At 43.2% G+C, this 25817-nt stretch overlaps 1 protein-coding gene across 15 annotated transcripts in view; it reads right to left on the bottom strand.

The window, feature by feature from the left end:
- The window catches only part of MAGI1 (membrane associated guanylate kinase, WW and PDZ domain containing 1), a 621460-nt gene that overhangs the window by 208078 nt on the left and 387565 nt on the right, over window positions 1-25817 (bottom strand). The gene's annotated exons all lie outside the window — the stretch shown is intronic.

Below are 25817 nucleotides of genomic sequence, written 5' to 3' on the forward strand. Positions count from 1 at the left end.
ATGATGTGAAAGACCTCTACCTGAGACCCTGGAGAGCAGCTGTCGGTCTGAGTAGACAATATTGACTTTTATGGGGCAAGGGTCTGATTCAGTATAAGGCAGCTTCATGTATTCATGTGTTCAAACTGGATGAAGGTGTATCACAGCCAACTCTCAAAAGGCCAAAGCACACAATGTAGAGTACACAGGTTGAGTCTGGCGACCCCACCCTTGTGTTAGACATAACAGGGTATTTGGCCTGTTGAAGATATAATACAGACTGGGACTCCAAAACCAAACTATTAACTTCATAATGAGTGAATCAGCAATCTACCTACCTCACAGGACTATCTTCAGGATAAAATGGGATAACTCCATGTGTGACAATCTGAGCTCAATGCAATCTGAAACCTAGGAATCCTTAACTCTAGGTTAAATCCTAGACAATTACTGTATTTCCTTAATTGGGTTTAAGATAATAGGTGAGTAAATTTTGTGCTGCCAGGTGGGGGCAATGGGAACAGGGTGGATTAGGGTTGCCAGGTCCCTCTTCGCAACCAGTGGGAGATTTTGGGGGCGGAGCCTGAAGAGGGCAGGTTTGGGGAGGGGAGGGACTTCAATGCCATAGAGTTCAATTGCCAAAGCAGCCATTTTTCTCCAGGTGATTTGATCTCTATCGGCTGGAGATCAGTTGAATTAGCAAGTTGGCAACCCTAGGGTGGATGGATTCTAGAGTTTAGCACCCAGTCCTGTAGTCCTAGAGTATGGCAGCATTCATGTTTGCATCAGCTCACCAGTAACATTAAAAAAAAATACAAAAAGGACTGTGCACCTCAATGATGCTTTATGCAGCAGTACGAATTGCTATTGCCAAAATGAAAGGAAAAAGAAATGGATTGCCATTTGCTTGTTTGCAGGCAGGCTGTGACTTGACGGCCCTTTACACACACACATGCAGTCCTGGAAGAGTTTGTTTTCTTACCAGTGCTGGGAATGAATAGTGTGCAATAATGTATTATGCAATGTTAAGATATTTGTCAATATAATATAGGCTGACGGATCTGTAGCAAGTCACATACATTTGTTTGAAAGGATGAAATAATGAACGTATTTTTAAAAAGGTAAAAGTGTGCAAGCACCGGGTCATTCCTGACCCATGGGGTGACGTCACATCCCGGTGTTTACTACGCAGACTATGTTTGCGGGGTGGTTTGCCCCTGCCTTCCCCAGTCAAGAACATATAGAGAAATTATTTTCGGGGGAGGGGGGCTGCATTCCTATTAACAGACACTTGAAGCACGCCACCTAGGACGCTGGTCAAATGTTGTAGATGTTACATTTTAATTCAAAAAATGATTTCTTTATATAATTATAAACCTAGAACAGAGCCAGGAGAATAAAATTTAGATCTAAAAAAAATCAGTTTAATATATACACCAAAGCTGGAAAGCTCAGAACCCGGGCAGGACGCTATCTCCCAACCACTCTTACTTGCCCCCAGGAATTAGGATTGCCAACTGCCAGGTAGTAGCAGGAGATCTCCTGCTAATTCAACTGATCTCCAGCCGATAGAGATCAGATCACCTGGAGAAAAATGGCCACTTTGGCAATTGAACTCTATGGCATTGAAGTCCCTCCCCTCCCCAAACCCCACCCTCCTCAGGCTCCACCCCAAAAAATCTCCCGCCGGCAGCAAAGAGGGACCTGACAACCCTATCAGGAACTGGAATTCAAAGGTACCTTTAAATATTAAAGGTCCCTTTAAACATAGAGGTCCCCTTCAGCTACCCTGGCTGATAGCCATTGCTAGACCTATTCGTTCGTCTAATACACTTTCAAAGCCACCACCACATCTTGTGGCAGTGAATGCAATGCATTTATTACACAGCCTGAGAAGAAGTACTTTTGTCTGCCAGTCCTGACTCTCATTCCAATCAATTTCTTTGGGAGAACCTATGTTCTATTATAGGAGAGGGAGGAAAAAAAGAACAACATCCATTTTCTCTTCACTACGCACCATTCTATAAACTTCTATTATGTTTCCATTCATTCATTCATTCATCCTTTCTACACTACAAAAGACTATGCTCATGGGAAAGGGCTCCAACTTCTTTGATGGCCTCTTTCCTGCATCTTTCCTGGCTTTTTGAACTAGAACTAGGACTGTGCACAGTATTCCAAATCGAGTTACTTCATATTTTCATATATGTTTGTTGTATTTATATTCCCCTTCTTTATAATTCCTAAAACAGAATTTGTCTTTTTCAACGTTTTCACACACTGAGTTGATATTTCATTGAGCTACTCAAATTAACCGCCAGATCTGTCTCCTGCAAATATTTATAAATTAAGTAAAAAAGTAACATAAAGTTAGATTTGATAAGAGACTAATTATTGTATATACCTCGATTTCCCCCAAGTTTCAAAATGGGAAAAAACTATGATATTTATAATGTAATAACTCTTAATATCCACGGTGTGTTTTCACCACCCCCCCATATCATGTGTGTGTTACGTACCATCAAGTTGCTTCCGACTTATGGCGATCCTATGAATTAATGACCTCCAAAACATTCTATCATTAACAGCTTTGCTCAGGTCTTGCAAACTGAGGGCCATGGCTTCCTTTAATGAGTCAATCCTTCTTATGTCGAGTCTCCCTTTTTCTTTCTTCAACTTTACATAGCATTAGGGTGACACTGATCAATTATTCCACGCTTAGTTCACCACTAAGTTGAGGGCTGCCACTTCAAGAGTTCCAGAATAAAGACCACAATACAAAACCATCATAAAACAATACAGTATATATGTGAGAATGTTCCAGGTACTTTACTAGAATACAGCAACTGATTGTTTCCTTAAAATCAGGAACTGGTGGCTAGCCACATTAGGTCATATTTAGAATTCAGTATGGTATATGTTTCGCTCACAATGTGCCACAAATGAAAGAACCTGGTTCTAACAACCCAAACAACTCAAATTGACTTTCAAATCCAAACATGTTGAACTCTTCTACAAGTACATTCTAATTTTGATCTTATTTTCAAATGAATGAGAGGATAACATATTTTTGCACACACACAAGTCTTTGGATGTGAGGTCAGGATCCGAACACAGAAATAAGAACAGTAAACACTGGAGATAGATTAACTCTGATGATAACGTGGAATAATCCACTACACTGGATATTTGGAATGGATTATTCTGCATCAAGCTGGGATCTTGCAGCTTCAAAATCCTTTAGATACAAATGTGTGCCAGTAACATCAAAAGCTGAGAAGCCTCCTTGCAAGGATAGACTGGCGTGGCAAAATGGGGACAGACACTCTGGATTCAGATGGAACCTGCTGAGGAATTGCTGGAATTCTTTGGCATGTTCAGTCTGTTACAGATTCTCAAATATTAGAAATTTGCAGAGAATGCTACAAGGCCATTTTATTTTCCAGGGCTTTTAACTGGGTACAGACTGCAGGCATCTTTTGGTGGGGGTCATCAAGGGTTTCATTTTCCATGTTTTAAAATGTGATGTTTTGGATTGATTTGTAAACTGTCTTGAGCCACAAGGAAAAGCAAGTTATCCATATTTTAATGAATTAATTAACTAAATCCACCAGAAATTCTACATTTTCCTACAATCTGACAGCAAACTCATGACATTCTCTCTCCATCTCCTCTCTCGCACTCAGACACACAATGGAGAGAGAACATTTCAACATGTGAAAGCTTCAGCGCGCAATCCATTTTCAACAGCTACAACTCAAATCTCATCAACGGTAGTGTTTGTCAGCAAACAAAATATCTCCCCAATGTTTAAGCCACGTTTCAACATGTTGTTGCTTCTTATTTATAGGCTTGGGGACAATATATTATTAAATGCAGTCTAAGCATTTTTCATATATTTTGTTTTATTAACATGGTTTCAAAGAATGGTTTGAATAGTTCACTTTTCCCCTCCTAAATTACTGTGCTTCACATGTAGCAGATCTTCATATTGAAGAAAGCTGCTTTGTCTCACACCTTAACGCATAACACAAGCAACACAATTAGTCACATGAGCACACTTCCAGTAACAGCTTTTCTGTGCTATTAAGACACACACAGTGCTATAATTACGCTATGCAGTTGTCAGGACTTCCTTATCGGCATGCAAATTATTTGCACATGATATTCATTTACTATAATGAAAGTCGAACAAGAAATTTATAAATAATGAAGCCAGTCCTTTTTATGACACATTGCGTTATTAATTTATTACCATGCCGCTGAGCCTTCCACCCCCTCTCCTTCTAATAGGTCTCAAAACAGAAATAAAAAAACACGCACACACACACGAGACAGCAAGACATCTGTCCGTATGCCAAAAAGCCTGCTACCTTTCCCATTCCCCCCCCCCCATTCAAAGTCAAATAAACAAATCTGGCAACAGCCGTGGAGAATATCTACACTACATCTACACAACACCGCTGCTTCCACAGACGGGCTGCACCAAATCCCATTAACCATTCGCGAGGCAAAATAAATATACCCTCATAATGCTCTGAAGGTTTGGAGACGGAACAGTAATAATCAAATCAGCGGCTGTTTTGCTCCTAGCTTTGACATCAATCATCGAAAGCCGCTGACTAGCTTGTAGGCTCATCCACAGATAAACTGAAGGAAGCACGACGCTAGGGGAGAACAGGGAGACTGGAAATCTCAGTGCAAACCAATTTAACAATAACATATATATATATATACACACACATCTAGCATACTTAAAACAGTGTCCAATCAAATACTGGTTATATTCTGAGCGTTTTAAACCGCCTCTATCCTTCTGAGATTTCTACCTTGAAAAGGCACACATCTCCCAACCTCCCCAGATCAGTTGGATTTTTGAGCTCTTCCAGTAAGATAGCCTCTTCTCTCACCCCCCCTCCAGCTGCCATGATGTTTCAGTGCTTTAATATCAAGGGAGAGGAATCCTCTCCTCTTCTAAAACATTCAGAAACATTTCCCGGATTCTCCAATTTTAGAAATTTGCAGGAGATGCTACAAGACCATCTTATTTTCCGAGGATTTGAACTGAGTACAGAATGCAGGCGTCTTTTTGTGGGGGTTTTCAAAGGTTTAATTTTCCATGTTTTAAAATAGGATGTTTTGGATTGATTTGTAAGCTGCCTTGAGCCACGAGGAAAAGCAAGATATAAATATTCTAATGAATGAATTAAATAAATCCACCAGAAATTCTACATTTTCCTGCAATCTGTCAGCAAACTCATGACATTCTCTCTCCATCTTCTCTCTCACACTCAGACACACAATGGAGAGAGAAGATTTCAACACATGAAGGCTTCAGGGCACAATCCATTTTCAACAGATACAACTCAAATCTTGTCAACGGTATTGGTTACTAAATGTCCCATTTTGTTGACTGTACTGACTGACTCCAGCTGCCATGATGTTTCAGTGCTTTAATATCAAGGGAGAGGAATCCTCTCCTCTTCCAAAACATTCAGAAACATTTCACAGTGTATCATCATCATCCAGCTTAGATCTCTGGCTTTGGTCTCAATACTATTTGAAGACAGTATTCTGAGCTGGCTTCCGAGTGAATTATACGATTTTCCCACAAACGTTATTTGCAATGATTGGCCTCTAAAACCAAAAAAAAAAAAATCAATACAGCATTTTTACTGTGCTTGTTTTATGGATTCTTTTCATTACATCCACATTAACGGAGGTATACAGTTTTATTTCTCTCTCTCTCTCTTCAAATAATTCAAGAAAATTACACAAAGCTGCAAGCATTAAAAAGAAATCAATTTCTTAAATAAGAACTTGAGATGCTCATATGGTCAAACTTTAAAAAGTTACAGGCAACTTCTACTCTGCTAAGCATTCGTTAGGCCTAAAGAACCACCAACCCAACCCCCCACACACCTTCTTCTTGTATAATGTGCTTTTTTACCTCCCACATTCTTCTGCCCCCGCCCCATGCCACCCAAAAAGCCACTCCTGACTTTTGAGGGACCCTCTGGAACAGTTTGAAGAGGAAATTACAAATATGGACTCTCCAACCCTAATAAAAGGTACATTCCTCTTATACAAGGCTATTTTGAATCCCATCAATAAGATTTCTCTCCTGGTCCTAAAAGTGTTAAACATAGAAAGAACTTTTTAAAAAACAAAAACTCTCAGCAACATACTAACAACAAAAATAATAATTTTAAAACAGTGGTCCACTGAAAAACACACTATGAAATTAATGTCATGGCTCTGATCTTGTGATGAGTAAGCAGTGTACTGTTATTTTCTCAACTTTAAAAAATAGGAGTGACTAGATTCCTCAATAAAGGAACTGGCCTTTTGCAAAACAACAACTTCATGATTGCAATAAACTGTACAATAGACTGGAAAGAAGATTAATTCACATTCCTTAAATGAGTGCACATAGATTGCCACCACTGCCCAATTCCTAATGAAATCATTAAATGACCAACCAATTGTCCTTAAGTGACCAACCACTGTGTTTCCATGTGTTAATTCAACAACAAAAATTAGAACATAAAGTATCAGAAAATTCCACAGCCCTTTGATGTGAACAAATAGAGTTATAAAAGCTTACCACTTCATCACTGTGGAGGGCAAGGAGGCTCTCAGGGCTGGAAGACATGGTGATGGAAACCCCACAGGGGTTAAACCAGTGGGCTGGGCATGGCCTGAAGGGGAGGGGCTGTGGCTCAGTGGTATAGCATCTGCTTGGCATGCAGAAGGTCCCAGGTTCAACCCCCAGCACCTCCAGTTAAAGGAACTAGGCAAGTAGGTCATGTGAAAGACCTGAGACCCTGGAGAGCTGCTGCCAGTCAGAGTAGACAATACTGACTTTGATGGACCAAGCGTCTGAGTCAGTATAAGGCAGCTTCATGTGTTCATGTGACACAATATAGGACACAGCTGGGTGTTAGGATCCCTGATGAGAGAAAGCACTCCCTTAGGTTGGCAAGGGTGGCACTGGAGGAGGAAAAGGACCACATCCCTGGTTCCCAGGACAGCAACGCCTGTTGGTACAAGACTTAAAGGTGGTCATGAAGAGGAGCTGGGGAGCGGGACAGGCAAACAAAGACTGAATGTATCAGTGACGGGAACCAGGTGGCCGAAGCAGGGCATGGAGCAAATACCCTGTGTCAGAGTGCTGGACCTGTTGTAAACCTGTAATAAAGGAGTTCACAAGCTTACCTGCGAGTCTGAAGTTGTTCTTGCCGGCATGGAGGGCTGACCCCCCTACATACCCTGCTCCAAACCCCGACCCTGCCTATCCCCTGTGCCAGAACAGAAGCTACCCCTCGACTACAACCATTATCACAGGATCAAACATAGCATCAGAAGTTACATATAGCTTCTGGCATGATACTTGCTAGCATTCCCCAGCAATGCCCTTCTACCATTTATATATGACAAACAAGACATAAGAGAATGGACACAAATCAGATTGGAGCACGCAGTTCCCCCCGAGAGAGAGAGAGAGAGAGAGAGAGAGAGAGAGAGAGAGAGAGAGAGAGAGAGAGAGAGAGAGAGAGAGAGAGAGAGAGAGAGAGAGAGAGAGAGAGAGAGAGAGAGAGAGAGAGAGAGAGAAAGAGAGAGAGAGAGAAAGAGAGAAAGAGAGAAAGAAAGAAAGAAAGAAAGAAGGAAAGAAGGAAAGAAGGAAAGAAAGAAAGAAAGAAAGAAAGAAAGAAAGAAAGAAAGAAAGAAAGAAAGAAAGAAAGAAAGAAAGAAAGAAAGACCTACCCATCTGCTTTCCAACTGATACCACCTCTATCTTGTCCGGATTCTATAAACCTGACCACAGATTCAAAACACTGGGTTCAGAACTTAAATGGACACATCTGTGGGCTTAGCAAATGACATTTATAGGTAGATGTTATTGCTCTGGTGACACCCAACTGCAAAGCTTCAGGTGATCTAATTAAGCAGCTTCACATAAATAATGAAAAGCACTGGTTAGAGTAGTGGAAAAAAAGCAAGAGTCTAGTAGCACCTTAAAGACTGACAAGATTTCTGGCAGGGTATGAGCTTTCGTGGCCCTGACCTGGATGGCCCAGGCTAGCCTGATCTCATCAGATCTCAGAAGCTAAGCAGGGTCAGCCCTGGTTAGTATTTGGATGGGAGACCACCAAGGAAGTCCAGGGTTGCTGTGCAGAGGAAGGCACTGGCAAACCACCTCTGTTAGTCTCTTGCCATGAAAACCCCAGGGGTCGCCATAAGTCGGCTGCGACTTGACAGCACTTTACACACAGAGACAGGCTAACACGGCTATCCATCATGATCTGTCTCCACTGGTTGGAGTACTGAGCCTTGGGGGGACTCAAGAGTTCAATACTTGCATAGATCACTCTGCCTCTCTGATGTGCTCCCTTTGTGCCCTCTTGGAAATGACCAAAACAATAAGCCAACTGTTCCTGAGAACCCCACACCCTTTCCCCAAATGCTTCAATGGCTGACTGCTCTACTGTGTCAAAAGCTCTGGACGGATTGAGGAAGAACAATGAGGCATTGCCACTTTCCATCTGCAAGTAGAGATAATCCATGAAAGCAACCAAAGCTGTTTTGGTCCCAAAAACCAGGTCTAAAAGCCAAACGAAATAGGTCAAATGCAAGTGGCAAAGACTAGAGTAACTTGCAAAGAGAATCTCACTCATAGTATGTGGATGGGAAACAGTATGGCAAATTACGTGTGAGTTATGCACACCGGGACCAGCACTATCTAATTTGATATACACTAGAGGAATTTGAATTGTTGGTGACTGACCTGTAAAAGAAGCTTGTGATCAAAAAGATCAGCTTGGTGTACAGCAATGCTGAAAAGGCAAATCCCATGCTAGAGATTATATAAAGTGTGTGTGTGTGTGTGTGTGTGTGTGTGTATGATACATAGGGCTGTCAACCTCCAGGTACTAGCAGGAGATCTCCTGCTATTACAACTGATCTCCAGCTGTTAGAGATCAGTTTGGCTGGAGAAAATGGCCGCTCTGGCAATTAGACTCTATGGCATTGAAGTCCCTCCCCTCCCCAAACCCCGCCCTCCTCAGGCTGCACCCCCAAAACCTCCCGGTAGTGAAGAGGGACCTGGCAACCCTAATGATTTTGGAATACTGTGCAAAGTTCTGAGATGTTTTCAAAAATAAATATAAAGCTGGAAAAGATGCAGGAAAAGGCAAACCAAAATAATCAAGGAAGTTGAGCCCCATTCTCTATAAGGAAATACTTTATTTGGACTTTTTTAATTTAGACCCAAAAAGATGACTAACAAGAAAACATGTTACATGCATGGTGTGTGTAGGAAACAAATGAAACTAAGGGACAGTAGAGTCAGGATACACAAAAAGGAAGCACTTATTCACACTGCCTCAACATGGCCTTAAAAGAGGAATACACAAATCAACAGAGGGTAGCTCTATGGACAGATTTTAGCTACGAAGGCCCCATATACTAGTTCAGGGGTCGGCAAACTCAATAGTCAAAAGAGCCAAATATCAACAGTACAACGATTGAGATTTCTTTTGAGAGCCAAATTTCTTAAACTAAAGAGGTAGGTACACTGTTTATTAACTTAATAAACTTTAATTAAAGTTTTAAGTCTTAATTAAACTATAGGTACACTGAATAAAACTTGATATCATACTAAATAGTGATCTTATTTATTGATAAAAATTAAATAAAAGCGTATTGGTAGACCTGGCCTCCGACTGAGTCCCATTTGGAGGCCAGGTCTACCCATTGGCTTTCTTGGCAGTAGACCTGGCCTCCGGAGGCCCATAGAAGCCAATGGGTAGACCTGGCCTCTGAAGGGGGACTTTTTCCCTTCCTCGGAGTCCAGGTCTACCGCCAAGAAAACCAGTGGGTAGACATGGCTTCCCAATGGGACTCAGCCGGAGGCCAGGTCTACCAAAGAAGCCCGCCCCACCCAACAGCTGATAGGTGGGCGGGGGGGGGGCAGGAACCGCCGAGCCGCCCGCCCAGCAATCGCGCGGCTAGAGGGGAGGGGAGACTTTAGCCTCCCAACCATTGAGGGCAAGGGAAAGGGGGACCCAGTCATTCTCCATGGTGGGGGGGGGGAGAGACAGCACGCCCGCTCGCCTGCTCTCTCTCTCTCTCTCTCTCTCTCTCTCTCTCTCTCTCTCTCTCTCTCAGGCGTGCCGGCTCCGCAGCCCGGCTGCCGGCGCGAGACCAAGTTCAGAGAGCCGCACTCAACAGGCCAAAGAGCCACATGCAGCTCGGGAGCCGCAGTTTGCAGACTGTACTAGTTGCCGGGGAAAACTACGGTAAAGAGCTAGTGGCTTGCTTGCAGCTTTTCTATCAGGTTTGTTAGTGTGAGAAACAGAACTAGACAGACCAATGAACTGAGTCAGGAGGGCCTTGGGTTCTTACTACCCAAGTGATATTTCTTTGTATTTTCCTAAGTGTGCTCTGGTCCATGACAGCTTATGCCTCGATAAACATGGGCATCTTCAAGGTGCCACAAAGGATAGCCAATGTGAGGTAAGAACCATCAGGCTGATGAACACCAAGCAGGGATATCTCAGCATTAATCTCCATTCAATCACTGGGGAACTTTGAGCCTATAACCTTTCCCTCAGCCTAGTTTACTCACAGGTCTGTGGTGAGAAAGAAATAGTGATAATGGTCCAGAGATCCTTGGAGGAATGTCACAGACACGCATCTAACAAACAACAAAAATAAAAACAACAACAGATATACAACATGAACACGACGTACACAACAGCATAACCTATAATGCAAATGCATTATGCGGAAAGGGGGACTATAATTATCCACCCCAGCGGTGCTTAACGCCAGAGCTCATACGATCTCATCAGCGGTAGCGATGATTTTCACAGACACACATCCATTCTCACTCGATTGTTCAGAGACCAAGTTGCCCTCTTGCCAGTAATGCTTGGTCTTAAAGACACTTTCGGATGCAAGGCAAGAATGACAGTCTGGACAGAAAAGGACGGAACCGCAGGCTCCTCCCTCAGAATATGGCCTAAACAAGTCCCTGTGATAAGTCCTTTCTGAAACTAAATGAACAGCAGAAAGGCTCATATTTTGGAAGCCTAGAAGAGAAAAGCTTCAGCAACATAGCAGAAAAGGAGTATTTTCCACGATTTTCAGCTGAGTGTTGTGACAACCTCTGTGCAACGTTAGCTGAGTAATAATAGCATTGGTAACATTCCTCTCTTCCACTGCATCCTGACTAGAATTGCATTAAAAAACAGCTGAACAAAAGAACTTTGTGACAATTTTCTAGGCGGGACAGGTGATCGGCTCAGAGTACTCTTTAAGCAAAAAAGGGGAAGGGGGTGCTGGTGGAGAAGCCATGAGGGAAATCACTCTAGTTGTCTTTTCATACAAGACAGAGGGACCTCCTTCTGCAATATACCACTTCACTATGCCTTTATGTTAACAAACTCTAGTTAATACTAGATATTGGCAACCAGCCTCTCACATAATGAGCAGGAACAAACCAGTGATTTCTGTAACAGTTTCTATTTTCAATTCAATGCATTTTCCTACTAAATCCGTTCACCCTGCTGGACTTGTATAACTTTAATAAGTATTTTTTTTAATGCACTGAGGAATCACTGCCTGGGTTTATTTAAGATGCTTCAGCTTTTGGCTGAAAGTCACACAGGAAGCTGCCTTATACTGAATCAGACCATAAGTCCATCAAGGTCAGTACTGTCTACTCAGATTGGCAGCAGCTCTCCAGGGTCTCAAGTAAAGGTCTCTCACATCTCCTACTTGCCCAGTCCTTTCAACTGGAGATGCTGGGGGTTGAGCCTGAGACCTTCTGTATGCAAAACAGAGGTTCTTCCATTGAGCCATAACTCCTCCCAACAGTACTGTCAACAGTACTGAGGCCTCTACGGCTGTTAGGGTTGCCAACCTCCAGGTAGTAGCTGGAGATCTCCTGCTATTACAACTGATCTCCAGCCGATAGAGATCCGTTCACCTGGAGATAGAGATCCGTTCACTTTGGCCATTGGACTCTACGGTATTGAAATCCCTCCCCTCCCCAAACCCAGCCCTCCTCAGGATCTGCCCCAAAAACCTCCCGCCGATGGCGAAGAGGGGCCTGGAAACCCTATCCCTGGGGGAAGGACAGGATAAAATTGAAACAAATAAATAGATGCATTGATCCAACACACTTGAGACATCCCACATGATAGTTTGCACACCACACACAGATAGCTAAGAGCTGTGTTATGGCCCACCAAACTACCAAAGAATTCATATTCCAGCGTCCATCTGGGCAGCAATATATATTTTATTGCTGTTCTCCTGTTAACCTTTGTATTTTTTGTATCTTAGAGGTGTTTATTTCCCTGTCCCAGGACTCAGCTTTGATGGCGAAAACAGATTCCTTGGCTAAATCTTAAAAAAGTCTTTGCACAAATCTGGCCAGGAGAAGTAATAACAGGCAAGTAGAGCTCGCCTATAACAGGAAAGTGGGAAGTTGTTACGAAAAAACAACATGCTTTGTGAAGTGTCGCTTGGAATTCAAGAGGAAAAAGCCAAATGCATTAAGCTGCCTTATGTTGAGTTACACTGTCTACTCCGACCGGGAGCAGTTCTCCAGGGCCTTGGCAGAAGTCTTTCACTTCACCTATTGTATGACCCTTTTAGCTGGAGTTACTGAAGATTGAACCCACAATCTTCTGCATCTTCTCAGTCATACTCCCTCACCACGAGGAGCAGATTGGTCTATGTGGAAAGTAGCAAACTGCACGTACAACAGAAACGCTGCATAGAAATATTTTTAAATAAATAAATAAATAAACATGCACTCTCTTTTTCTCGTTCACTGGCCATGAAATTGTGGCTGAATGCTTAAAGAGGCTCTGAGGTTTCCAGTCGTGTGGTGTGAGGAAAGCCCTCTATGCTCGGAAGTACCTCCTCCTTTATTACTTTTGCAAAAGAATTCCATGCCCTAGATGCACTGGCTGATTTTTAGGTAGACACAATACTGAGCTGCGTTGCTCTTCGCCTGCAAAACAGGACTAATGTCCTCAAAATGGCATAAATCCCACATAGGGCGTTTATATGCATGTTACATGCATTTGACTTGCCTCACAGCTTATGTCGCCTGGAATATCTGCTTGCATATATTCTTGTTTCTGATTCCTGCATATTTCAGTCTGCATTCATCTACCAGAGCACAATGCTAGGCTGCCATATTCCTCATAGTAGAATGAGCTGTCATTCGTGATTAGTATAAACCAATCTCTTCTTTGCTTTTTTTTTTAAAAGAAGTCCTTACATTTGTTAGCTTCACGTGAAGGGGAGAGTATACAAGCCTGGGGATTTCATAACAGTTAAACCTTGTATATACAATTTCCGGGTACTTTAGTGAATCCATTTCACAGAGACAAAGTTAAAATATCTTATAACTTGAATAACTGACTTAAACGTCTCTTCAAAAATGAAAGCCCAGGAAATGAATTTTCTTGTTCCAATTCTGGTCTAAGCTCCTTCGTTAACAGTTGTAAAGCCCATTATTTCATACAGCCAGTGTAGTATAGTAGTGTCAGAGGTATAAGTGTGTCACACTGTGACCAGCGAAATTCAGGTTAAAACTTTTACTCAGGAAACTCACTGGACAGCCAGCATGGAGTAGTGGTTAAGGGCAGTGGTTTGGAGCGGTGGACTCTAATCTGGAGAACCGGGTTTGATTCCCCACTCCTCCACATGAGCAGCAGACACTAATCTGGTGAACCGGGTTGGTTTCCCCACTCCTCCACATGAGTGGTGGACTCTAATCTGGAGAACTGGGTTTGATTCCACACCCCTCCACATGAGCAGCAGACTCTAATCTAGTGAACCAGGTTGGTTTCCCCACTCCTACATACGAAGTCAGCTGGGTGACCTTGGGCTAGTCACAGTTCTCTTCAAGCTCTCTCAGCCCCACCTACCTCACAAGGTGTCTGTTGTGGGGAGGGGAAGGGAAGGTGATTGTAAGCCAGTTTGATTCTTCCTTAAATGGTAGAGAAAGTCAGCATATAAAAACCAACCCCTCCTCCTTTTCTGGATAATCTTGGGCCCATCAGTTCCCTCTCAGCCTTACCCTGACAGAGGGCTCTAGCAAAAGGGAAATAACCAAGCATGCTGCCATAAGCTTGGAAGCTGCTCAGGAGCAAAACTGACAACTGGCGTAGGAAAACTCAACTTTCCACAACTTTTCATGCATACACAAAACCAGCCACTAACCTTTCATCAGAAAAAAACATATTAAAAAAAAATACTGACCTGAGTCTAAAGACTTCAACCATCGTAATGTTCAAAATGTTTATTAAAATTATCATAATGACGATTTTGGAGGGAAGGGAAACTAATACTGAAAAGTAAGAGTATATCACTAACCTGGATAGTCAGCATGGTGTAGTGGTTAAGAGTGGTGGACTCTGCAATCTAGAGAACCGGATTTGATTCCCCACTCCTCCACATGAGTGGTGGACTCTAGTCTGGAGAACCAGGTTCGGTTTTCCACTCCTCCACATGAAGTCTGCTGGGTGACCGTGGGCTAGTCACAGTTCTCACAGAACTCACTCAGCCTCACCTGCCTTAACAAGGTGCCTGCTGTGGGCAGGGGGGAAGGGGATTGTGAGCCGCTTTGGTAAAGAAAAGTGGGGTATAAAAACTCTTCTAATTTATTTGGAGCAGTTCGCATGTTTGACTTGGAACAGTCAGCACATTTGGTTTTTTTTTCTGGAATAGTTCTTTATTTGCTTATAGTTTATTAATGCACTGGCTAAAGGCCACGACATAACGACAGACATAAAATACACAATGAATTAAAATTACATGAATTAAAAAACCCTGAGAAATTAAATCCATTAAGTATACTGAAACAGTCCGCTCCATACACAAGTACTGAAAGTGGATCTATTTACTGTCTTCTGGCAGCAAAGGAAGGTTATTCTCCAAGGTGGTCCTGCCAACAGTTTGATACTAGTCTATGGCCATTTGAGAACAGCTGGCATTAGTAAAGTGTAATGAACTTGCTGACTATATGCCTTGATCTTGTGAGGAGTATAAAGCAGTTTTCTTCAAGGATCTTTCCAAACGTCAATTGATAATTTCTTGCAGGTAATTATGCTTGTCAATTAACTGGGGAGGGGGGGGGACTGTCCCTTGATTTAAAGAGGTAATAGGAGGAACTGGGTGGTTGAATCTTATCAGGCCATGGAGATAAACATCACTTGATCATTGCTTGCAGGTCAAACTGATATTACAGGGATAGCTAAAGGGGTCTGTTTAAAAGGTAGCCTGGTCCCAAGGCAAGCAGTGAGGAGGAAGGAAGAGGAACAGGTGAATCTGGGAGGCTCGATGGCAAATATGGGCATCACAACAGCCACAAACAGCTTGTTTCCCACTGCTGCTATATAGTTACAAATGCTAAACATGACACATACAATGTAAACGTTTCCAGTTTCTTGAATTTCATGTTGGGGAAAGTGAAAGTAATGCAGAGTTACTTTGCAATGGGGTCCCCAAAAAAGTAAAGCTGAGAAGTATTTCCTACCTCAAACAGCTTGAGAACCCTGCTTTAGACTGGTTTTTGATGCTGTATACGATATCAAACCTTAACTAACTTTGGACTAACCACATGCCAAAGATCCAACAGTGGCTGCCTCCCATAGCTTAGCACACTCCAACTGTAAACTCTCAAGAAGCTTAGGTTTGGGAGACTTGCAGTGCATTCCTGACCGGAATGCCTGCACTAGGCTTAGGAGGCAATGCAGCGGCACTGCCTCCTAAGGAGGTTTCGGCCCGGCAGAAACCTCTGCCCAGCGCCAAAAATCCGTGCAACCCTCATAGGGTTGCATGGAAGATATGCCACCATATCTTGGCCAAAATAAAAAGGGGTGTTCCCGAGCTGAAACAGCTGAGGAGGCTGCCACCGGAGGCCCCGCCCCCTGGGCAGTGCCATAACATCCCGGGAATGCCTCTCGGGTTGCCCCCGGGGCCTTTGCCGGTGGCCGGCCCTGGTCACAAACACAGGTGTGCGCCTTGTGGACGCCAGCACTGTGGGCCCTTGTGCCAGCGTGGGCCATAGCCGGCCTCCAAAGGCCTTTGGCCGCAGCTGCCAGCGCAAGTCAGGAATGCGCTGTTGGTCTTCCTTCTTTTATATGAAGATAATACTGATCCGGGGGGGGGGGGGAATACTGTGAAGCATACTCATCTGATCCAGCAAGCTCTGCTTATGTTCTTGTGTTGATTAGAAAGAAGTTAGCCACAAAAAAGCAAATGGGGAGACAATATATTATATTAAAGGAAGTTGACATCATATTAAAGGAAGTTGACTAGAACTGGCAAACTATGCTTAGAGTTTTAAATGCAAGCTCGTTCCTTTAGTTTGCAGGATACAAACTCTCTGCTGAAGAAGATGGCCTTTAAAATGAGACACATCCTGGCTTAGCTAATCTAGACATCCTAGAAGAACTCATCTCAGTATAAAATTTTGCTATTATCGTCAAGTTCTAAGAGATATAGCTGCAGTTCATCCCTTTGCAAAAATTGCCTACAGAAGTTCTATGTGCCACCTAACCCTCTATTTAAGCTCTATCGTTGCCAATAAATTTGCACAGCTAATGGAAACAACAGATTGCCCAACAGGGTTGGCACTCTAGATCAATTGCGACTTCAGCTCATCCCAACATTTGTCAGCATTATGATGAATTTCTTAGAGACACTCATTAATTTGCCAGTACTCAATCATGAATCCAATTCATGCTCTTAGAACTAAGATCTCCATAAGAGTGTGACATAGACTTCCAGTGCAATCTCTCCAGCTGTTGAAGGATAGGATAACTTTGTATGAGAAGAGGGTAAGCATTTTTGTTGCTTCTTTAAAAATACAACCAGAAAGTCCAGTCCTAAATGAATCCCTGTCTCTGAGAGAGCAAACAGTTATTAAAAACGAGCTAATGGCATTGATTGTGAATCACAGTGGTTGAAAACATAAGTCCAAGTGACAATTCTAAGGCCTGTGTTAAAGGATTCTGTCTTTCATATGCCAGCAACATCTGTGAATGACCTTTGGAGTCTGGACCTTTTCATTAACCTTGCAATGTATTTACCACTGGTAGCCAATTTAGGCAGTGCACAGTCTAGACAGTACACAGCAGCACAATGGCATCACAATATCAACAAAAACACGTCTTGGTGGAAGATTTCTGTCTGCACAGCACAGCTTCCTCACTTTCCTCCTCTCACCACAGCCACAAAGGCCTCCTGAAATGCTGGTCCTGGGGGATAAGGGACCCTAGAACAGCATTAGGGGGAGCTGGAGGTCTGCAGCAGCAGAGTTATCAGCAGTTCCATCAGTTGAAGTCCTTTGCAAGATCCAACCCACATGCTACCATTCATTTCCATATTTTACTGAACATAATCTAAATTCCAGATCATTTTAATGAATGTGGCTGATGCTAAATTGGAGGGCACGGGCACCTATTCCTACAATAGCTGCCTGAAACATTTCAAAGAGTACCTTTCCTCATGATAGGCAAAAGGAAGTTCTTAAGGGGAAAGAAAGAGTTCAATGAATTCCTGGGTTCAGGGTTGTTGTTTTTTCATCTGGCACACCTTAAATGCTGGGGCCCAATTGTGTCACTCCCACAGATTAAGCTGCCTGCCACATGAGAATGATGCTGCATGTTCCCAGCCTCATGTTTTCTTTGCAAGGTAATGTGCTCCTATTTCACCTTTGCGGTGCACATTGGGGATTGCTTTCCAGACATGACAATGACTTAGAAAACTTCACCATGAAAGGAACAGTCTTCAGTTTGGTTATATGTCTATGGGATTCTGCCAGATGAAACTGTGAACTATTTGGGCTTCAGCCATAGCCACAGCAACAGACTGAAAGCATCCCTTCATATAATTAGCTGAGGTTTCTGAAGTGCGATGAACTACACTGATTGTGATTATGAACTGCAAATACTTTGTTTTGTTTATCTGTCCGTGATCATACTTACTCTGTCTTTTAGTTTAAAACTGGGTCAAATTAAATTTGTTAAACACCCACATTAGCAGTTATTCTTACTATTTTTGATTGGAAATGATTAGAGAAAGTATGTCCAAATAACAAGGTGCTTAGAAATTGATAAGCAGACTCTAGATAAGAATATACTTAGTACTGATTTCTAAGAACAAGGTTCTTGGAAACTGGTAATAAGCAGACTCTAGATAAGAATAAGAGAGCCCCGTGGCAAGATGCAGTACTGCAGTCAAAAGTTCTGCTCACAACCTGAGTTTGGTCCCGACTTCTGTCGGGATCGTTCAAGTAGCCGGCTCAAGGTTGACTCAGCCTTCCATCCTTCCGAGGTCAGTAAAATGAGTACCCAGCTTGCTGGGGGTAAAGGGAAGATGACTGGGGAAGACAATGGCAAACCCACTATAAACATTGTTTGCCTAGTAAACATTGGGATGTGACGTCACCCCATGGGTGCTTGACCAGGGGACTACCTTTACCTTTTTTAGATAAGAATAAACCACCCTCCGGCCTTACATAATCATACATACACAACATAATCATATATTGGTTTATTTGTGCAGGCTCCAAAGGTGGTGGCTTATGTTTAAAATTAGCTGCTAGCTAACTGTAAGTAAAGATCCTAAAAATGGGAAATTGCCTTGCTGAATCTGAACAAGGTCAGCCTACTTCAGGAACCTGACCATGACCATTCAGATTCCTTCTGAGCTCATGTGTTGGATATGACTACCTGTTTGCTGTCACTAGCCACGGATAGCCACATTCTCCACAAATTAAATGCATCCTTCTTTTAAAGTCAGCACCACATTTGGAAGCAGTGTATTCCTTAAGTTAATTAGGCATTGCAACTACCTGTCTTGATGCTATTGTGAACTTCCCTCTAAAACACACACACACAAAACAAAGCAAACAGTGGAATAAACAATTTGGAATGTGCAAGTTTAAGACCAAAGGAGAAAGCATAAATAAAAGATGGAATGACAGTGGAAATCCCAAAGGGTACTGCTTATATTGCAAAATAAATTGTCTCCTACAACTGCATCACAGTATCAGTTTCTGTCTCCAGACAAGTCATTCATCACAGCTGCCAAACTTGGAGGAAAATAGCTGATGTTATAACAAGTTGGCTTGAAACCAGGGTGAGAATAGACCTGGATTTTCAAGCCAACATGCATACTACCAACACTATTTAAAATATGGTTTTTTGTTGGTCATTTTCCAACTATTTAGTCCCTACTAATGCTTTGGCTGTTGAGATACACACCAGTGGCAGAGAAGGGTGGAGAAATTACAGGACAAGGTCAGTTTACAGGATAAACTATAAATTATATCAGGCAGAAGCGCTGTTCATGTCAATTGCAAGAGAAGGGGAATATAAATCAGAATCGGTGCGTGGAAAGCCATGGGGAAATGGCATAATCCCGCACACACAAATACTCATTTTGGTTTTTTTCCCCCAGTTACCCAAAATCGTGTGCAAGAAACAGCACTATAACAAAAGCCCAAGTGGTTGACTATTAATCAGAGCTTCCAGTTATTTTAATTCCAGAACTCAATACTGGTGTGTGTGTGTGTGTTTGGAAGGGGGAATAGTGGAGGGAAGGAGGAGGGGTGTACTTGTTCAGTTTGAAAAGAAAGCTGTGAACTGCAGTGCTTGGTTGAATATTTTATGACTGGGATCCACAGGGTATGCAATGTAATTCTGAGAGCTTACATTGCTAGACGTCACCTGCATCCCCAATGATATTTGCAATTGTTTCATGGGGGGAAAATAATAATAAATGGAAAGGGTTAGTTCCAGAACAACAACACTGGCTTCACTTTGCCTACTACAAATCCAGGAAAAGATAGTGCATGCAGCTGCTGTTGGCCTTTTCCAAGAAGTACATCACCAGGTGTGTGTGTGTGTGTGTGTGTGTGTGTGTGTGTGTGTGTGTATGAAGCTTCTAAGGCAGTTGTTCCCAAACTTTTCAGGCCACCGTCCCCTTGGTTCCACAAACTCAACCCCAGTGCCCTCTACACTATCCAAGAACACAGTTGAAGGGGCCCACCTCTAGCGCTGCCCTGCCACCCCCTTGCCTCTTAGTGCCCCCCTAGGTAATCCCACTGCCCCCCAGGGGGTGGTACTGCCCACTTTGGGAATCACTCTTCTAAGGTATGGAGAGGCCACTTTCTCTTGCTTTAAATCACACACACACACACACACACACACACAATGTTAGCAACTAGAATCATAGAGTAGGAAGGGGCCATACAGGCCATCTAGTCCAACCCCCTGCTTAATGCAGGATCAACTAGTACACGAGCAAAAAATTACAATCAGTACTAAACATTTATCTTTAGGTTACCTGTTATGGATAAATGCAACAACATTTAAATACTACAAACAGGGGAACCACAAGGACTGGAGAAGGGGCAATCTCATTTTCCACCACCACCCCCACTTTTCCCTCTTTCCCTTCACTGAAAGCCCCCCCCCCCGCACAAATTGCTTCTTTCCTTTTTTACCTGTTTCCTTCTCTCCTTCCTAGCCACCAGCCAACCTACCTCTATCTGACTCCCTATCTTCAACTTTCCCACCTTCACTCCCCCTAGCAGCCTCACTGTATTGTTCTGGCCGCTGGGCAGAACCAGGCCTAGTTGTGCAGTACGGAATGTTCACGGACTTGGGGGAGGCACCTCACTTTCCCCCGTATCCTCTCCCCACACTGTTTACTCTTTTCCTCCTCTTGGCAACCCATCTAGCCTTACCTGTTCCTGTTTCCTTTTCTCCTTCCCACCTACCAACCAACCAACCTTTTATCTGCCTGCCATCTTCACCAATATTTATCATTTACTTCATTTATACCCCAGCGAGGTGTGGTGGTTAAGAGCGGTGATTTAGAGTGATGGACTCTGATCTGGAGAACCGGGTTTGATCCCCCACTCCTCTACATGAACGGCAGACACTAATCTGGTGAACTGGATTTGTTTCCCCACTCTTACACATGAAGCCAACTGGGTGACCTTGGGCTAGTCACACTCTCTCAGGTCCACCTTCCTCACAGGGTGTCTGTTGTGGGGAGGAGGAGGGAAGGTGATTGTAAGCCGGTTTGATTCTTCCTTAAGTGAGAAAGTTGGTATATAAAAACCAACTCTTCTTCTTCAGTGGGGACCTAAAGCAGCTTACATCATTCTTGTCTCCTCCATTTTATCCTTACAACAGCCTTATGAGGTAGGTTTGGTTGAAAGTGTGTGACTGGTTCAAGGTCACCTAGTGAGATTCCATGGCAGAGTGAGGATTCAAACCCAGGTCTCCCAGACATTAATCTGAAACTCTAACCACTAAACCCCACTGGCTTTATCCTTGTGTACAAAGTGCTGTCAAGTCAAAAATCAAAATAAATAAAATAACTCACAGCCAACTTATGGCAACCCAGTAGGGTTTTCAAGGCAAGAGACTAATAGAGGTGGTTTGCCATTGCCTTCCTCTGCATAGCGATCCTGGTATTCCTTGGTGGTCTCCCATCCAAGCACTAACCAGGGCCGACCCTGCTTACCTTCTGAGATCTGACAAGATCAAGCTAGCCAGGGCCATCCAGACCAGGGCATGGCTTTATCCTTGTGTGTGTGTTAAGTGCCGTCAAGTCGCTTCCAACTCATGGCGACCCTATGAATGAAAGTCCTCCAAAATATCTTATCTTTGACAGCCTTGCTCAGATCTTGCAAATTGAGGGCTGTGGCTTCCTTTATAGAGTCAATCCATCTCTTGTTGGGTCTTCCTCTTTTCCTGCTGCCCTCAACCTTTCCTAGCATGTCTTTTCCAGTGACTCTTGTTGTCTCATGACGTGACCAAAATACGACAGCCTCAGTTTAGTCATTTTAGCTTCTAGGGTCAGTTCAGGCTTGATTTGATCTATAACCCACTGATTTGTTTTTTTGGCAGTCCACGGAATCCGTAACACTCTCCTCCAACACCACATTTCAAAGGAATCCATTTTCTTCCTATCAGCTTTCTTCACTGTCCAGCTTTCACACCCATACATAGTAACAGGGAATACGATGGCATGAATTAATCTAGTCTTGCTGGCTTTATCCTTACAGCAGCCTTATGTGGTAGGTTTGGCTGAGAATGTGTGACTTGTCGAAGGTTACCCAGTGAGCTTTTTCATGGCAGAGTGCGGATTCAAACCTGGGTCTCCCAGACTCTAATCTGAAACTTTAACTACTAAACCACACCGGAGTAACTCCTGTTAAATAGTAGCAAGCAGCCACCCTTGGGTGAGCTGTGCATATGGTGTGATAGTGAGATAGTCACCTAGTGGTTGCTGCTGGGCCTGGACCTGATGAATCCTCCCGCAAAGACCTGCCCCCTTGCATTTTACTGACAGAAACCAAGGCGTGAATGTTGGCAATACTGTTGTGGTTGTAGCAATGGCCACTAAGGGCACTGATTTCCTATAGGTTGTGGTGCTACTTCTATTACTTGGGTTTTTAATCCCCCAATGCACTTTTTTCTAAGGTTTCAAATACTTTGCCAACCTGGGGCTTTTTTAAAGGTAAAGGTAGTCCCCTGTGCAAGCACCAGGTCATTCCTGACCCATGGGGTGACGCCACATCCCAACGTTTACTAGGAAGACTATGTTTACGGGGTGGTTTGCCAGTGCCTTCCCCAATCATCTACACTTTACTCCCAGCAAGCTGGGTACTCATTTTACTGACCTCAGAAGGATGGAAGGCTGAGTCAACCTTGAGCCGGTTACCTGACACTGACTCCTGTCGGGATCGAACTCAGGTTGTGAGCAGAGCTATTGACTATAGTACTGCAGCTTACCACTCTGCGACACAGGGCTTTTTTAGGTACGTAGAAAGATCTGTCTTGTCTGTCCGTGGTCCTAATCTCAAGATCGAAGTATCCACAGATGGGGTCATTTTGAGAATTAGATATTGTTGGTTATCAGTAACATACAGTGCAGTCTTTGGCACTTTTAACAAAAACCAAATCCACTTTTTTTGGACAAGAATGTACAATCAATCATTGTCATTTCAATACACCATTTCATTCCAGTCTCTGAGCAAATACCAGACTGCTCGTAAGAATATCCAAAGAGGACAACAAGACTGGCAGTAGACTTTCACAATTGGTTATGAACTCTGACTACTTTCTGTTTAGGCACACAATTTTGGTTCTTTAGCCAAACCCAACAGGCAAGATGACCAAAAACCCCCCAAAACAATTAAGCTAATTCTGAAAGCAACAACAAGATTTTAAAGACCTGTGCTTCAATCTCCCATCTTTTCAAATTTCCGTTAACAGCAGCCTTGATTGTGTGTGGGAAGAGGGGAATTTACCCATCTTCCCCACCATTTTCTCTTGAAAGCACCTCACATGATGACATTCTCCCTGATGACTGGAAAAAAAAATATATATGCAGGATTGTAAATGTTCTAAACAGGGGCCAAACAGCAGCTCCATATGTATGTAATAGATATTTTAATCAGAAACCTACAATCTCTCTTCCCTAGCGTCACAATCCCAATCCTACTCTGACCAGTCATAGCCGCTACTTATGAAAATGAAAGAGACAGGAAATCTGATCATGGATTTCCATCTCACTCAGCCTTTGCATGTGCTTAGAGATTTATTTCAAAGTCTTTAGTGGTTCAGGAAATCTGTCTTCAGAACACCTGCAAAGAAATGGCAGGAAGTATATATATGAAGTGTGTGTGTGGGGGGGGGGGGCAGAGAGAACTATATAGCTTTACTACCAGTGAGATTTATTTTGTAAAGAGAAATCATTTTGGTGGTACAGTGTAACAGATGGTACCACAGGTCACATGATGGTTTATGTTTTGGAATTTAACAAGCTATATGGCAGACTGTGTTGCTGAATATGATTATAGCTAGTACATTCTTCAGGAAAGAGCAATGTGATGAAATTCTAAGCAGGAAGGAAATTTTGGAAAGCTCCTGCAGCATACAGACAGACTCTAGAAAGCAGAGAGGCTACTGTTTGGGTGAGAACAAGTAATGACCACATGGCAACTCAGATGTACAAATGTCTCCAGAGGAATGCAAACAGGAAGGGAGAAAAACAGAACTACACTGATTTGCTTTCCTTGTTTAAAAAACGGGGTTTACTTACCGTAACAGAAAAAATCTAGAGACTCAGATTTTGTGCGGACCCATAGGTGTAAGGATACAAAAAGAGCATTCAGTTGGATGGGAGGGAGTTACACTACAGATTCTTCCCTGCTGCGGTTAATGATATGGGTTTTTCCACTCAGATGCATGCTCTTCAACCATTTTTTAAAGTTAATTTTATTTTATAATATTTCTACCCCTTTTGCGGCACAAGCTGAGTTCAGGGCAGCTAACAACAAACATGATATACAATACATAAAATCATATGTTACTATAAAAAAAACCTTTAGAATTAAATTAGCTAAATTGGCACCCTAACAATGATTCCCTCATTATGCCAAGTTAAAAATATAGGAAAGCATTCTTTAATAGGGTGAAATTTGTCCTAGGGGGTAATAGTGGAAGAGCTATGAAGCAACGAGGGAGGCTTAGAATTGATCCAACAGGGTCCATCAGGGAGAAGGAGGGAAAAGGAAAACAAGGGTGGAAAGAGGGAACAGGAAGGAAAGGGAGGCCAGCTGCTGTAACACTGTCACTGCCCTTAACCATAGGCCCAGCAGAACATCTTCAAGGCCCAGGTCTCACTTGACAGAGATTTCCACTAGGCTGGGGCCAGGGCTGAAGAAGCCCTAGCCCTGGCTGAGGACAGACGGGTACTTCTCGGGCCAGGGACCACCAGGAGGTTGTTGTCAGCTGAAAATAATGCTCTTGGGGGGGGGTATTGGGAGAGGTAGTCCCATAGGTACAACCATCCCAGACTGTTTAGGCTTTAAAGGTCAATACCAAAACCTTGAGTTCCTGATTTGGTACTCAATCTGGAGCAAGTGCAGCTGGTGGAGCACTGGCTGTATATGTGCTCTCCAAGGGGTCCCCGTAAGGACCTGTCCTGCTGCATTCTGGACCAGTTGCAGTTCCCGGAGCAACTTCAAGGGTAGTCCTGTGTACAGCAAGTCAGGTGTTCTCTAATCTGAAGGTGACCATTGAATGGATCACTGTGGCTAGGTCAGGGCAGGGCAGGTAGGGAACCAGTTGCCGGACTTGGCGAAGGTGGAAAAATACTGTCCTGGCAGTATTTGTGACCTGGGCCTCCAAGAAGAGTGCTTCTTTATAAGTGCTTTATAAGTGCTTTTTTATAAATGAACTAAAAAGGAAGCCTGAGAATCTGGACTGGAACAAATATGGTGCTACGTATCTTGTAAGAGTTGGTTGAGGCAGGCCAAAATACCTGGTGTATAATTATCTGACCACCTTTATGGATAGAGGATCCTGGACTCCTTTAAAATCTCCCCATGCTGGCTACTCCTTTATCCTATGAGTGATTCAGTAAAAATAAAACAAAAACTCCTTGAAAATGATGCTGACCCCCTTGGCACGAAAGTAGAAAGAGTTCTAGACTATAGTATGGTAAAACAGTAGGATGTGGGAGGCCCAGGTTTGAATCCCTATACTGCCATTTGCTGGCTGACTAGGATTGCCAACCTCCAGGTAGTAGCTGGAGATCTCCGGCTATTACAACCGATCTCCAGCCAATAGAGATCAGTTCCCATGGAGAAAATGGCTGCTTTGCCAACTGGACTCTATGGCATTGAAGTCCCTCCCTCCCAAACATCCACCTTCTCAGGCTCCGCCCCCAAAATCTCCTGCCGGTGGCGAAGAGGTACCTGGCAACCCTATAGA

The sequence above is a fragment of the Euleptes europaea genome, chromosome 1 (assembly GCF_029931775.1).
Source record: "Euleptes europaea isolate rEulEur1 chromosome 1, rEulEur1.hap1, whole genome shotgun sequence".
Taxonomy (NCBI): Eukaryota; Metazoa; Chordata; class Lepidosauria; order Squamata; family Sphaerodactylidae; genus Euleptes; species Euleptes europaea.